The sequence below is a fragment of the Dermacentor silvarum genome, chromosome 2 (genome assembly GCF_013339745.2).
Source record: "Dermacentor silvarum isolate Dsil-2018 chromosome 2, BIME_Dsil_1.4, whole genome shotgun sequence".
NCBI classification, from domain to species: domain Eukaryota; kingdom Metazoa; phylum Arthropoda; class Arachnida; order Ixodida; family Ixodidae; genus Dermacentor; species Dermacentor silvarum.
The window spans coordinates 44,159,317-44,173,374 of NC_051155.1; the positions used below are offsets into that span (position 1 = coordinate 44,159,317).

At 48.3% G+C, this 14,058-nt stretch overlaps 1 protein-coding gene across 1 annotated transcript in view; it reads left to right on the forward strand.

The window, feature by feature from the left end:
* Positions 1-538: 538 nt before the first annotated feature.
* LOC125943409 (interferon regulatory factor 1-like) overlaps positions 539-14,058 on the forward strand; it is a 176,541-nt gene continuing 163,021 nt past the window's right edge. The window contains exon 1 of the mRNA XM_049662704.1: positions 539-809. The gene's annotated coding sequence lies outside the window, so the exon portion shown is untranslated. The remainder of the gene's footprint in view (positions 810-14,058) is intronic.

Sequence of the window (14,058 nt, forward strand, 5' to 3'; positions counted from 1 at the left end):
CCGATCCCACCTGATAATTTGAACATTACACCAAATACATTCATTTTATACAAAAGCTTTTTGTGGGATACTTTATCAAATGGCTCCATTAAATCAAGTCGTCGTTTCCTCCGACAATTTGCGTATAAATGAGCGTTATAATCTCCGTCGACACGAGCGTGTCACACGAACGCACGGCTTACAGCACCGATATAACGCGACGTCGACATTGCAGATATCGCGGTTTCGCTTACCGCCATCTAATTATCGTTGGCCAGTCGCTTTTGCTCCTACGTTGCAATTCAGACGCGACCGCGGTGATTGCGCGCTTTCATCAACGGCGGCCACCATGTGTGAAGCACGCGCTTGCTACAACTAGGCGTTTTCGCGGACTCCGATTAACGTTGATCCGATAAGGCGGCACGTCCTGAACGAGACAAACTCCGCGCGCAACGCGTCTGCAATCTCTGAGGCCGCTGCACAGCCATGGCCTTCGAAATAACTCCTTTGATTGCCGTTGTAGACGGCGCGCACTTCGCACCTTCCTCCCTGCCTATCTTGTTTCATCTCTCTGTCGGTTAGCGCGGGTGACGAAGAGAACGGAGGCGCGCTTGCGAGTTTAAAATAGTTCCCGTGGAGTTTGATGAGGTTGCGGGCGCGGACGGTTTTACGCTTGCGAGTTTTTTGAGGCAGAGGGAAATTGCCGGCTTCCTCGCGTGCAGTGGTTGGGGACTGCGTGCAATCTGTTTTGGCGACGAGTGCGTTGAGCGCCGTTGGCCTCTACATCGGAGTGTTCAGTAACCAAGCGGCAAGTATCGTCCGAATCAGCGGTGAGTGCCTGTGAACTGTTTCTTTTAACTTGTATTGAGTGTTCGTGTGTTAGTGCGAACGTCGTTCTTAGGAGGGGCCCATTGCACTGCTGGTGAAAGCGAGACAATTTTTACTGACGCGTTTGCGACAAGGTTCTGGCCGGTGTTGTAGAAGTCGCGGGGCGCTTTTTTTCGTCGCGACGATAAATTGAAGGTTCTCACTGGTGTTGTAGAAGTCGCGGGGCGCTTTTTTCGTTGTTGGGTGCTTTTTTCGTCGCGACGATAGATTGGATTTTGTACGAGTACTGCTTCAGGAGGGTACGTGTAACCGGCAAACGGAGGCCTAAGGAGAGCATCTGAGATTAAAGTAACGCTGCGTTTAACGGTATTTCGGACGTACCCGCCTTGCTTCCGTTTCGCTAGCTCCGCGGCTCCCGCCTACCGTGTTTTGCATGTTTTTGCAGAAGTACGTTTATTTAACTCAAAGGGGACCATCAATAAATGATTTTGATAGGTCACGGAGAGCAGCATACGAAAAGCCTGGCCGCGTTTAGTGTGATTGAGCTAAAAAAAAACATGTTAAATTTGGCTTAGTTCGTGGATGTTTGCTTTGGCGGTGAACATTTTTCATTCACCTTGTAACGTTCGGTCTTCACGCTCCGGTCTAGACACTTTAGAACGTTGTTCGCATAATGCACAATTTCGCTATTGCTTTTTTTGTTTTGTTTTGTTTATGCATCGGCGCTTCGTGCGAACCCTGTGATTTATTGCCGTGGTTCGATTTCGGTCTTTCTGGGTTCTCGAGTGTGGCGCGTGAAAAGGGACAAATATTCTACGGCCGTTGTCGAGCTGATTAACTATGTGTTAGGATCGGCGTGTGACATAGTATATGACATCTCTTGGTAAGCACAGAAAACGTGTTCTGTCTGTGTGGGCGGTTTAAGCCTTGCAGAAGCGCGACGCCGACGTTCGCTGCGCTTGGAGGGTTTGGGGGCATATTTTATATCTCGTCTCTGGCAGGCTGGGCTTGCCTCAAGCTGCCTTCAGCGGGGTTCAGAGAAAACGTGTACGAACGGAGCCGACGACCACACATGATTGTGCACGTCGCGATCATGCATTCCGGCGGATGACGGAGCATTGTGTATTAAGACAGCTTTGGGCCTAAACGTGTTGACTAGGGGTGACGCACACACGCATGGTCGCTCAAGTGCTTAGACTAGAATTAGGGGAAAGCGAGAAAATGTAGGTTGATTTAGAGAATGCAGGGGCTAACAACGTTGAGTTGCCGGTCTCTTTAGTTAACTGTGGCGAGTGGCTCGGATGCTCTTTGCAAAAGCATTCGGCTGAGTGCAAGCAGTGTAGTTGCATTGAATGCGGTTACCGCGCCGCATTCAGTAACATTTATGTTTATTTATTTATGTTGATCTTAAACTTTATAATGCAGATTGGCTTATGACTCCGCAGAGAAGCAGTTAGTTAGCCATAATTAACTCGTTCCAGCAAGTATCCACTGCGGATTTCGATTCGAGGGCGAGTGTATTGTGCGTGGTGAAATTTTTTGGCTACTCGCATCTCGTGCCTAGAGAATGTTTGCGACTGGGGGGCGGGGGCGCACGTTATTTATCTTCGTTGTTTACTCGCCGATTCGCTGCTGTTCGTGGCGTATGGAAAGCCGCGTTACATCCCGGTTGCCTTGATCCTATAAACACATTGCGCTATCATTTTGCGCACTATCATGGCTAGGGTGAGCGCCTCTGCGGTGTTGACAGCCACGGGATGTTCGCGTGCATTCATTCGCCTTTGCTGTGCGGCAGTTGGCCGAGGCCTCCGCCGTCGTGCAACTGTTTATGCCGCGCCTTGCAACCGCAGAAATTTGTTCCTGTAAGCGGATGGAACTAGAAGGTCGCAGCTGTTTAGGCAAAGTTACAACACATCTGATAGAGGGGTAAAAATGTTGTCTAATTGTCATCGAAGAAATGAAGCAATACAGGTAAGTTATTGTGTGAGCAAAAGTAGTAAGCGAGCAAAGAGAGAGAGAGAGAGAGAGAGAGAGAGAGAGAGAGAGAGAGAAAAGGGTCGGCAATTGTTTACGATAATTTTTTTCTTTAAATGGTCACCGCAATATATGCGCCGTATCTGCCGACACAAGCGTACCGATCTTATCGAGTAAGTGGCAGTATGTTCCCTGCGTGGAATAGAGAATATGCAACAAAGATAGGGAGGTTAAAGTGGCTATCGGGCAGGCGTAGGCAGTATAGTGTATCGCTGACGCCGATGGTACGTGAAATAAAACCGTGTGCCATAGCTGCCGGCGCTGTCACGTCTGTCGGAGTTGCAACGGGAGTCGCAACTAACTGCACCGAGTTGTTTTTTCGCAGTGTTGGTTAGCCGGCGCTGTAAGCCGAACTAGCGTTCTCTAATTTTGCGTCGCTACTTTAGTAAGACATTTCACGCCCGACTTATCACCCTTCGCTTTCGATCTATAGATGTGTCGGGCCGTAATGAATAAGTAATGCTCAAGTAACGTAATCACCTTCGCGCGTCGAGTTCAAACTACAGTTTGAGCCAGCGGTTTCAGCAGCGCCCTATTCACAAGAGTGGCATCAATCGCAGGAATTTTGCACTTAGTGGGGGCGATGGACGCACACGCGCAATAGTTTACTGAAAATTGTAGTGAAGGTTCCTTCTTGCCCAGCATGGCTTCGCGGGTGTCTGTGATTGTCAGTCACTCTCTCTCTGTCGACTGTTATGCTTTTGCTGACCGGATACAGGCTCGAGAAAAGCACAACATAGAAGCACTGCATGTTGACGTCCAGGGTATGCCGCACGGTGGGTGCATCTTTGTTGTACGTAATCGAACAATAAATCACGCCATGAAACATGTATGTACGTAGAATGTCGCCTCATAGCTATAGCTGATGCACTCATACCTCTCGGTAAATAGCGCGTAATATTCAACGCTGTGTGTGAAATTTCATATTATTTCGCCTACCTTCATTCTCGGGTAAATTCGTGTGTGTCACTGCGTATGTACCCATTACTGGCCGATCCTCCAGAATGGTTATATGTGTTATTGTGACACAAAGGGCACAGCTTTGTAGTGCATAGCCATAAGCATTGCATAACAGTAAAGTTGTGACCCGTGCGGTGCATCAACTTCGACGGAGATTATTACACGTTGCGTAGAATGAAACTAGAGGCAGTTGTACGCATCTCATTTTGCGTGCACCATTTTTTAGTGAACCACTTCGCGGAAGCTTAGCTTCGCTTAGGTTCCAACATTTTTCATTGGCGTCCTTATTCAAGCGCCGTTGTATACGTTGCAAATGATAGGAAGATGCGTTAACGATGCCATATAATTTTGGGCTCAGGTGAACGGAAGCTTACTCTATAGTGACACGCAGAAGTGTTTCGGTGATGTCTCGAGCTGCTTCAATTTGTAATCTAGCCGTGCATTTGATACGCGGCTATTAACGAAACACGCGAAATCGCCAAAAAATAACTGGCAAGAGCGATTCAACCGAGCGGACCGTGCCGACGAGTACGCGAGGCGAAGAGGCACAACACGGCGTCACCGGCGTCGCCGTCTCTACCCCAGGTTAATGTGTAAACATAGTAGAGTGGGGAGAGCAGTGAGCTGTATGCGGGAGGGGGGGGCGATCTCGCGTTCGCGGTCGCGTGATCCTTGCGGCGCCGGGCTGTCCCGACTGTACGGCGACTACTCGCGTCGCAGGCGCGCCGCAACGTCCGCGCGGCCGGCCGACGCGTGGATGCTGGGGCCGTTGTACGCGACTGGGAGACAGGATCGTCAGCGAGAGGCGCCTCTATTTCGCTGCCGCGGGGGATGTCGACGCGCGGCGAACTACGCGGACGCCTTCTGTTCACTTCTCGCGCGCGCTTTACGATGGCGCATGTTTGCGGCCGTACTTGAGGACGTTGTTCGGACACCTGAAGTGCTTTTACAGCGAAGCTGTTAGCCGCTAGTTGGCTGGGATTTCTGGCGGCGTCGCCCTCACTAACAAAAAAGAAGAAAAAAGAGAGAAAATTTTAGCGATTGAAGCGAAACGTTCACACATTCTTTGGTATCGCGCATACAACATACATCGCGGCATTCCTTTGAATGAAGAACAAGCTCAAAACAAGCATCCGAACCACATAATTGACGATAACGCGCTCCCGCGAACGATGCTGCATTTATTGATGAACATAATTCCCAAGAGGCTCAGCGCAAGCGCCAAGTCAGGCGGCACCCGATTGTTGTTGCTCAAGAGGCTTTAACGTTGGCGGAATTATGGCGACTTTTAAGGCGACTTTAATGTTGACATTGCGAAACCCCACAAGAAGGGACTGGTTCCCCCAGTTTGTCAGGGACAACTTTGGACTCGCATGCTACAACGACCCCAATCAACCAACCGAACGGTATAGGTCGTGTTTGGATTTGGTCTTGGCCACGAATGTGGCGAAAGTAGTCGCGGAATCCATTACCGTGTACAACAGCGACCACAAAGCGATTGTCACTGTCATTACTCTAAAGCAATAAAGCATTGCATAACCCCCTCAGCCGTTGTAGTGGTGCTTTTCAACAGCTTCGCTGGACATCCACCTTCGCAAGGCCGCGATGGTGAGTCAATTTTTTGTAAGATTTAGCGAAAAAGAACGATTTCAATTAGGGCACACGCTGGCCAAGAGCTGTCGTTCAGGCTTTTCCGCGTGTACGAGGCGATGTAAAACGTGCGCGTGGCATGTGACGGCTGCGTTGTCGAAAAAGTATAGAAAGCTGATTATTCGATTGACTCAGTTTGGCGTCCTATATAGACGCTAATCGAGGACACGATTGAGGGCAGCAAACGTCGCTTGTGTTCTTTTGTTTAGCACCTACGGCACCAGAAGTAACTGTACCAATTAGCGCAAATGTAACTTATTCACTTGAATGACGCTTCTCCCGTGTCATGTTTGATGAGCCGCAGTTCCCGGCAGGGCGAGGAGGAGGGTGCCTTAGTCCTGTCAGCGTGGCTACGAGTTTCTTGCCAGGAAATAACAGAACGGTGAATTCAAATCTTACAAAATACAGAACGGGTTTATTTAAAGTCCGATGGTACCGTGGGTTCTCTGCCTCGCTCGGTTGCGACTCGTCTCCCACTGAAGTTCCAGGCGCCCACCCGCACGGGGCCCCCGGCGGATGTAAGCCCTTCACTCTCCGTGGAGAACGCTGTACTTTGAACCTGACGGTCCGTAGAGGTGTGTTTCTCCGGTATGGAGCGGCCGTGCTCGGATTGCAGAGCGGCTGCTCACAGTCCCAAGGACGCGGTACTTAAATCTATCCCGGAGGCGAAAAGCACATTGGGTGGGAAATTAAAATAGGGAAAATTAAGACGCGTTTATAGGGACCGACGACCGCCCAGAACGTGTCGTGGTGGAAATGAGAGAGACCGCGATTTAAAGTGATAGAATCGATCATGGTGTTCGCGATTCAAGTAGGAATTATTTTAAATTGGCACAGAAAGTCGCGAATAACAGTACGTGATGCGAACTGGCGGTGAAACCTCGGTGCTATAGGATGGGTGCGATCAGATAGTGCAAGTCGGCTGTTATTAAATGCACGAAACTTGAAAAGATCTTCTATTACAAAGGCGTTACAGAGCCGCGGCGTCGCTCATTGCGTGGCGGCGCGCACATGAGTGATTTTATATGCGTGCGCGAGTTTGCGAGGGAGTAGTACACCGAGTGCTGTGGTGTCTTCCTGTGCGATAGAAAATTCCATCGGCACAGTTTGTGCCGTAAATGAGTGCCAGACCTACGTCCTGGCATGTTCTGCCGCTTGCCACCAAATCCGGCGTGCAATTGCTATCGCGCTCACGTATATCACTGTTTCCACCAAGTTCCCAGAGTGCTACATGTTCACGATCGTGATTGCTGATAAAAACAAGAAAATAAACGTTGCACAGCGTTTTCCGCGTTACCACTATACAGGATTTGACGCGATTGACCGGTACGATTTCAGTTGCGCTAAAATAAAATACATAAATAATTAATTCAAGATAAACCGGCACGACGAAAATTTGTTGTCAGTCCCTTAAAAAAATAGGGTCGGCTTGTGCCTATAGCTTGATGTGTGCACAAGCCTTGATGTGAGGCTACAGCGCAGGCCTTGCTATCATAGTAATAAACCCAATTTTATTTAGTAAAGATAAACTATGTATTCAAATCTGAATATAAAATAGCGGGACATGACTAGGGGCGGTACTGTACGATGGAACGTTTATAGTAATTTCATCATTAAATACATAAGTATACTTGTGTACCGCGCTATTTTGTCAAGTTTAACGCACAAGTTTATTGCAATTTTGTCAAGTTTAACGCGCAAGTTTATTGGTCACCTGTGACTTTTTATTGTGCACTGTAAAATAATGTACACCCCTAAACGTGAAAAGGGGTGTAAATGGGTCTATAACTCACACCCTTAGGGTGTGATTTACATAAGTAACACCCTAAGGGCGTGAGTTATAGACACATTTACACCCTTTTTCACTTTTAGGGGTGTAAATTATTTTACATTTTACAATTATTATTTATTTCTTTAACTGTGCAATATACCCTGCAAATATATATTTGCCAGATGTGGTGGCGATGGTTGGGAGGTGGGAGGCAGGTATCAATAGCGTTGCTGGCTTAGCGTAAAAAAATGAAACGCCGTGTTCGTACGCGTCTTGGCCGCATATGTTCACAGTGCATTATAGTCTGATTATAGTGTTGGGACTGACACTATACTGGGTGTTTTTTTTACCTGCACCAAATTTTTAAAATTAGAAAAATAGAAATCTTGGTCACGTTATGCTTACCATTCCAGTGTACGGATTGGCGGCCTCTAGATACAGAGCAATTTCCACAATTACGTGCGTAATTAGCGACGTTACGCTAATTAACTTTTTAATTATCAACAATAGGTGGCTACAGCAAATGAGTACCTTGGGGCCCGTCTGCGACACTACCTACCCCAACGATCCAAATTTGAATAGCGGAGTTCATCTGGGAGCTACGCGAACAATTAGTTCCCGTTGGCAGGCTCCTTGAAACCGAAACTGGCCGCAAAATGAGCGCCTGTGTCGTCGATGTCCCCCCCCCCCTGTCACGTCTCCGCCAGTCCGGCCCCGCGAGCAGCTTGCGTTATCTCCTTGCTGTCCGCGACGTTGGCCTAGCGCTTCAATGCCGGCAGGCCGCCAAACTTAGGTCGTCATTCCGTCGGGCGCCAAGTGTCCACTTCCACCAACGAAATGCCGTTTCAGGCTTTTGGATGAGAACGACGTTTAGTCAAAATTCCCTTTCTCCGGGAAAGCTGTCTCGAACGCGCGCGTGTGAGTTGTATAAATAAAAACGCGTGAACTAAAACAGGTTGGAACAAAACTCACCGAGTGAATTGAAAAAAAAAAAAAAAAAACGAATACTGCAAGCGCAGCGAAGACAACCTGCTCACTGTAACTGGACTTGAGTGCACTCAACACAGCTTTATTCCTGGAAGACACTGCTCAGCAAGCTACTTGCTAAGCACACGTATACGTATTTCTCTCCCCCCCCCCCCCCCCCCCCCCCCCCCACGCACACACACAGACAAAGTGCTGTTCCAATTACATGCCCTCAAAGGAACTGTTCAAAATGATGGCCATTCGTGGCACCACACATCATCAACCTGTCCTTCATGGAATCCAAGACTCACTTGAGCATGGCAGGTTGAATTGCAGCACATGCAGCAATTATCCTTGCTTTGAGGTCTTCCACAGTGGCGGGTTCAGTGGCGTAAACAACATTCTTCACATATCCCCAGAGGAAGAAACCTAAAGGTCTCCAGAACGTGCCGACCACGGAACGGATCCATTCCATCCTATCCATTGAACAGGAAAAGTGCTGCGAAGGCACGACACAGCCCTAGAAGAGGAATGCGGAGGAGCGCCGTCGTGTTGGTGCCAAGTGCATTTCAAGAGGGTTAGAGGCAATTGAGCGATGGACTCTCCTACGACTTCTTTCAGTATCCGCTCGGTGTAGTACTTCCAAGTGAGTGTGCCATCAAAAAAAAAAAAAAAAAAAATACGGCCCGATAACTTTTTCATTGTAAATCCCGCACCACACGTTAACAGACCACCGTATACTTGGTGGTTGTGCTCACGGCGCCAGTAGGGATTTAAATTTGCCCAATAATGCGCACTATGAATGTTCACAACCGAATTTCGACAAAACTGAGCTTCATCTGTCCGAATGATTTTCTCGAGGAAATCGGGATCGCCATCTACTTGAATCAGCGCCCAATTGCAAAAATTCCAGGCGTCTCAAGAAGTCCGTGTCTGTTAGTTCTTGGTGCAGGGTCACATGAAATGGGTACAATCGATGTTTCACGAGGAGTCTCCACACTGTTGTGATGTTTACTCCACAAGACTCGGCAACTTCTCGCGTGCTTGCTTGGGGCTTTCCCACAAAATATCCGAGTATGGCTTCTTCGAACTCTTTGCTTATAACATATTCTTTCGGTGTCCGCCTTGTCATTAGCGATCCAGTTGCAGCAAAATTGTTGAACACGCGTATAAACGATGTGTGTGCAGGAACGCGCTGGCCTGGATCGTGGCGGGCGGAATAGTATTGCACCGCTAGACGAGCGTTTCTGTTCATAGTCAAATAAGCGATCACCATGTCAATTTTTTCTTTAAATGACAGCCTGGTGTCGACCAGTGAAGCCATTCCGAGCTGCGTCGTTCGCAGTCGACGCTACAGACCGGTATGACGCCGTGCCTCTAGTATCTAAAAGCCCCAGTAGAGGGGTTGGCGCCACAGCGCAACGTGGCACCCAACGGAATGACGAAGTAAATTTGGCGGCCCGCCGGCATTGAAGCGCTAGGCCAACGTCGCGGACAGCAAGGAGATAACGCAAGCTGCTCGCGGAGCCGGACCGGCGGTGACCTCGGAAACCTGACGAAATGCGGGGGCGCGGCGACATCGACGACACAGACGCTCTTTTTGCGGCCAGTTTCAGTTTCAAGGAGCCTGCCAACGGGAACTAATTGTTCGCTTAGTTCCTACATGAACTCCGCTATTCAAAATTTGATCGTTGAGATAGGTAGTGTCGAGGACGGGCCCCAAAGTACTCATTTGCTGTAGCCACCTATTGTTGATGATTAAAAAGTTAATTAGCGTAACGTCGCTAATTACGCACGTAATTGTGGAAATTGCTCTTTATCTAGAGGCCGCCAATCCATACACCCGCATGGTAAGCATAACGTGACCAAGATTTATATTTTTCTACTTTTAAAAATTTGGTGCAGGTAAAAAAAAAAAAAAAACACCCTGTATATACTGCACGTTGTACGGACAACTTCATTGGAATTATTCGGTACACGCAACTTCTGATCCCAGTTCGCGCTCGAGAACAGCACAGAAGGAGGCCAGCGTGGTATACGTTCAAGCGACGTTCGGTGCCGATGTTGTCTTCCGCAATACGTATCAATTGCTGCCTACCCTACGCGAGAAAGATGCGAACCCAATAGGGGTATCAAGAACTAGGCTGCATGGCCATTGCCAGCAGTTTAATTCGACCGGTGTTATCGGAAGCAGTGTAATTAGTACACCTAGTTGGGCGAGTTGGTTTAGCATGACGGTGGTTTAAATGCGCTTAAAAGACGTGGACGATAGATGAAGACGAGACACAAGTAGCGCAACTTTCAACTTGTTTATTCACGCCTACGCACGTGACACTTGACATATGCGCTGCAAACCGAAGTTCCTTTTCTGTCAGCGTCAGGGACGCTACACTGACGCATTTACCTATTTCATCACATGTTCGACTTCACCTGGATAATAAGCCTCATCAATTGATTTAAGATTCCGGGCTATAACCGTGCAGCTATCTAGTTTTGGAGCGCAGGTGTACTTTTTTTGCAATAGTAAAATGCGTCATTGTAGCGCCCCTGACGTTGACAGAATAGGAACTTCGTTTTTTTTTTGTGTGTGTGTGTCTAATGAGTGCAGTGCGCATGTCAAGTGTCACCTGTGTAAACGTATGCAAGTGACGACCCGATTTTCGAATAAACAAGTTGGGAAGTTGCGCCATGCATATTTCGTCTTCACCTATCGTCCACGTCTTTTAAGAGCATTTACATCTTCGTCAGTGTAATTGTCGTACTTCAATGCCCAGTACGGCCGGTCGATCTCGACGACTTCACCGTTGATAATATGCTTAAACGTGTTCGAAATGTCCGCTTCGAGAAAATGAACGTCACAAACCTTGCTGGTTTTGCTGAGCTCTCTGTCCGCGCGGGGAATATAATTCTTTTCCATTTGCTGAGAAGCTTCGGATCCGATGGCGGCGCAAAAAAGTGACGCTTCTGAGTGTTGCATCTGTATCCGCTGGTACAGCCAGGTGCAGGTTGGCATTGCGCTAAGCCCCGCACATCAGATAAAACACAGCGTGTTGACGGAGTCACGAAATGCTTCCGTCCGCGGCTGCACTGTTCAATAGCCCCACAAACCGAACGCATTGAAAGGGCAAGGTTCTCGCACAGGGGTCAAGAAAAACGCAAGCGAAAATAATCGTGTAAAGGGGACACGCAACTGTGCCACTGAATAAAGAACCAAACTGCGCCGCAACTGTGCACTCAGCCGACTGGCGAACGCGGTGAACGCTGCCGCCGACACCGCGCAACCCGCGACCGCAGCGCCCTCTCAGCGCCTAAGAAATCACGCCCGCTTGGGAAGGCGGAGTTCCAGAACTGAAAAAGTATCTATAAACGTTGATGTCATTCATATTACGTATGCATGCGTGTCATGTCCCTTCTCCTCCTCCTCGTCCTCCAATGCCCATTCTGATGTATAGACAGTTGAAGAAACGACCACGACGGCATCACGACGTAGGAGGATAGATAGATAGATAGATAGATAGATAGATAGATAGATAGATAGATTCACTTAAAGCGCCTGAAGTTCACAAAGAATCCTTCGCATTAAATGAAAGCCTTGGAGGACAGAAGCTCCAGTAAAGCAGATTTAGTAAAACATCTTTAACGAGTGGTGCATATATTTTTTTTCGATGGTTCGCCATTGTCGGCACAGAACGCGAGCTGATCAGCCTTTCCTCCAAAACAAAGATCCATGTCAGAGTGCCATAGCTGTTAATCCACTAAGCAGGAAGCAGTCCTACTGCTATGTACGCGTCAAGCATATTTAGCAGATAATTTAGAAATGGCTTCAGCGTCCTCAAACTGTACAGTGGATTATGAGGTACGCGGTAGTCTGGTGGCTGTAGATGCATTTCGGTCATATAGTGTTTCTTAGCGTGCATATGAACCTAAGAGCGTTTTAAATGCGAAGCATTTTTTGGCAAACATTTGCTACTTTGACAGTTTCTATCTATCTATCTATCTATCTATCTATCTATCTATCTATCTATCTATCTATCTATCTATCTATCTATCTATCTATCTATCTATCTATCTATCTATCTATCTATCTACCTACCAAAATTGGCATACTATGACAAAAGCATATGACGAACATAAATGATAGGTCATGGGATGTGTGTAGTGTAGGTCATGAAACAGCCGCCTGAGTCTTGGTGCTCTCATGGTCGTTTCGTTAACTTGGTAGGTACGAAAATTGGCATAGTATGACAGGAGTGTACGACAAACATAAGTGATAGGTTATGACAAAAAATGTCATAACATGCGTGTCATGTAGGTCAAAAACCACTGAAATGGGTTCGGACGTGAGTACTAAGTGAAGGAAACACTAAAGGATGGTGGTAGAAGTCATAGTCATAAGCATGACTCCGCAAAAATGAGAATGACTCAGCGAAAGAAGATTAGCACTCAAAAGCCAATGGAATGGGTTCGGATGTGGCAATAAGTGAAAGAAAAGGCTCAAGGTTGATGGTCGAAGTCAATAGGGCTTTCATTGTAGCTAAAGGGACTCCCGAGGACTCATGACATGAATGCCATGACATGCGTGTCATGTAGGAGCTATAGGCTTCCCGCACACTGCTTCGCATAGCATCGATTTCCACAGGGCGTGGGATCTGCCACCTTTTTTTTATTTCTTCTAGTTTCTTGATACGAACCACGAATTAGCCTGGCTTAAACAGCTTCGCTGTTAAAAAGAAAAATGACGTGCGGCGCACACCTGCATTGGATATGCTACACGCGGATCACGTGACACGCGCACGACCAATCAGGTTCGTTTGGTGCGTCGCGAGGCCTTAGGGACTAAAAAGGGGCTTTACTAGAGACGTGGAAGGAAAGCAGGTTGGCGCGCGCTGTTCCGGGCTTCCCTCGCGTAAGAACAGCTTCGGCCACGCGTGGTGCGTTCTGCAAAAGAGCAAGCTGCGTTTGATGAACACTGGCGTGAACTCGCTCGGGAAAGGGCTCGTCGTCGACGTGCCGATTCTAGCGTGAGGGCTTCCGAAGCCGAGGCCCGCCGTCAGCGACGATCAGAGAATCCCGAGGCGACGGCTTCCGAACGTTACCCTTACGAAGGTCAGATACACACACGACAAGCTTCGCTTACTCCCATTTTCTCGACAGGGGAAGGGCTGGTGATTTTTTTCCCGAGGGAGCATGAGCAGCAGACGGCGTCGCTCGCCGGGTCCACCAACCAGTACTGACCCGCTTGCGTAACACCAGCCGGCGGAGACGAACTTTCTTGTTCTTTCTTCGAGGAGCTGTTGGCACTGCACGTCTTCGTGCGCGGCCGCAGCGCTGAAAATGCAAAACTTCATTTCGACTTTTCCTTCGCGATAGACGGCGTGGTGGAAGATGTGCGTTTGGGCGGGAAAGCCGATTTACGTGTTCAACCGTTTAATGTGACCGTGGATTTAGCTGTCTATTCTCGGTGCAGTTTCACAAAGTGCAAAAATTCGGCGACGTGACGGAAAAATCTGTCGATTTGGTTCGACGAAATCGTTCTCGACTGTGTCTCCTCTGTTTTGCCGGACGGCGGGGATTGTTATTCTCGTCGTTACAGTCGGGCTGATTGCTGCTTGTTTTTGGTGGCATTTAGGGCTCTCCGAGGGCGTTTACACTTTTTTTTTTTTTTGTAGCGGAAGTTGTGTTTTCAGCTCCGGATTAGCCTGGCACCCTAAACACCAGCTCAAGTTAACGTAAAAATTTTCTTACCGGCCACAGACGTAGGCACACTTATGCCAAAAGACACTAAGTGTGGCTGGGAGCCCGACACACCAACCGCTGCGAGTTTGCGAGAAATTGTGTAGGGAGGGGGGTCACAGAGTGGCTGTGTTCCC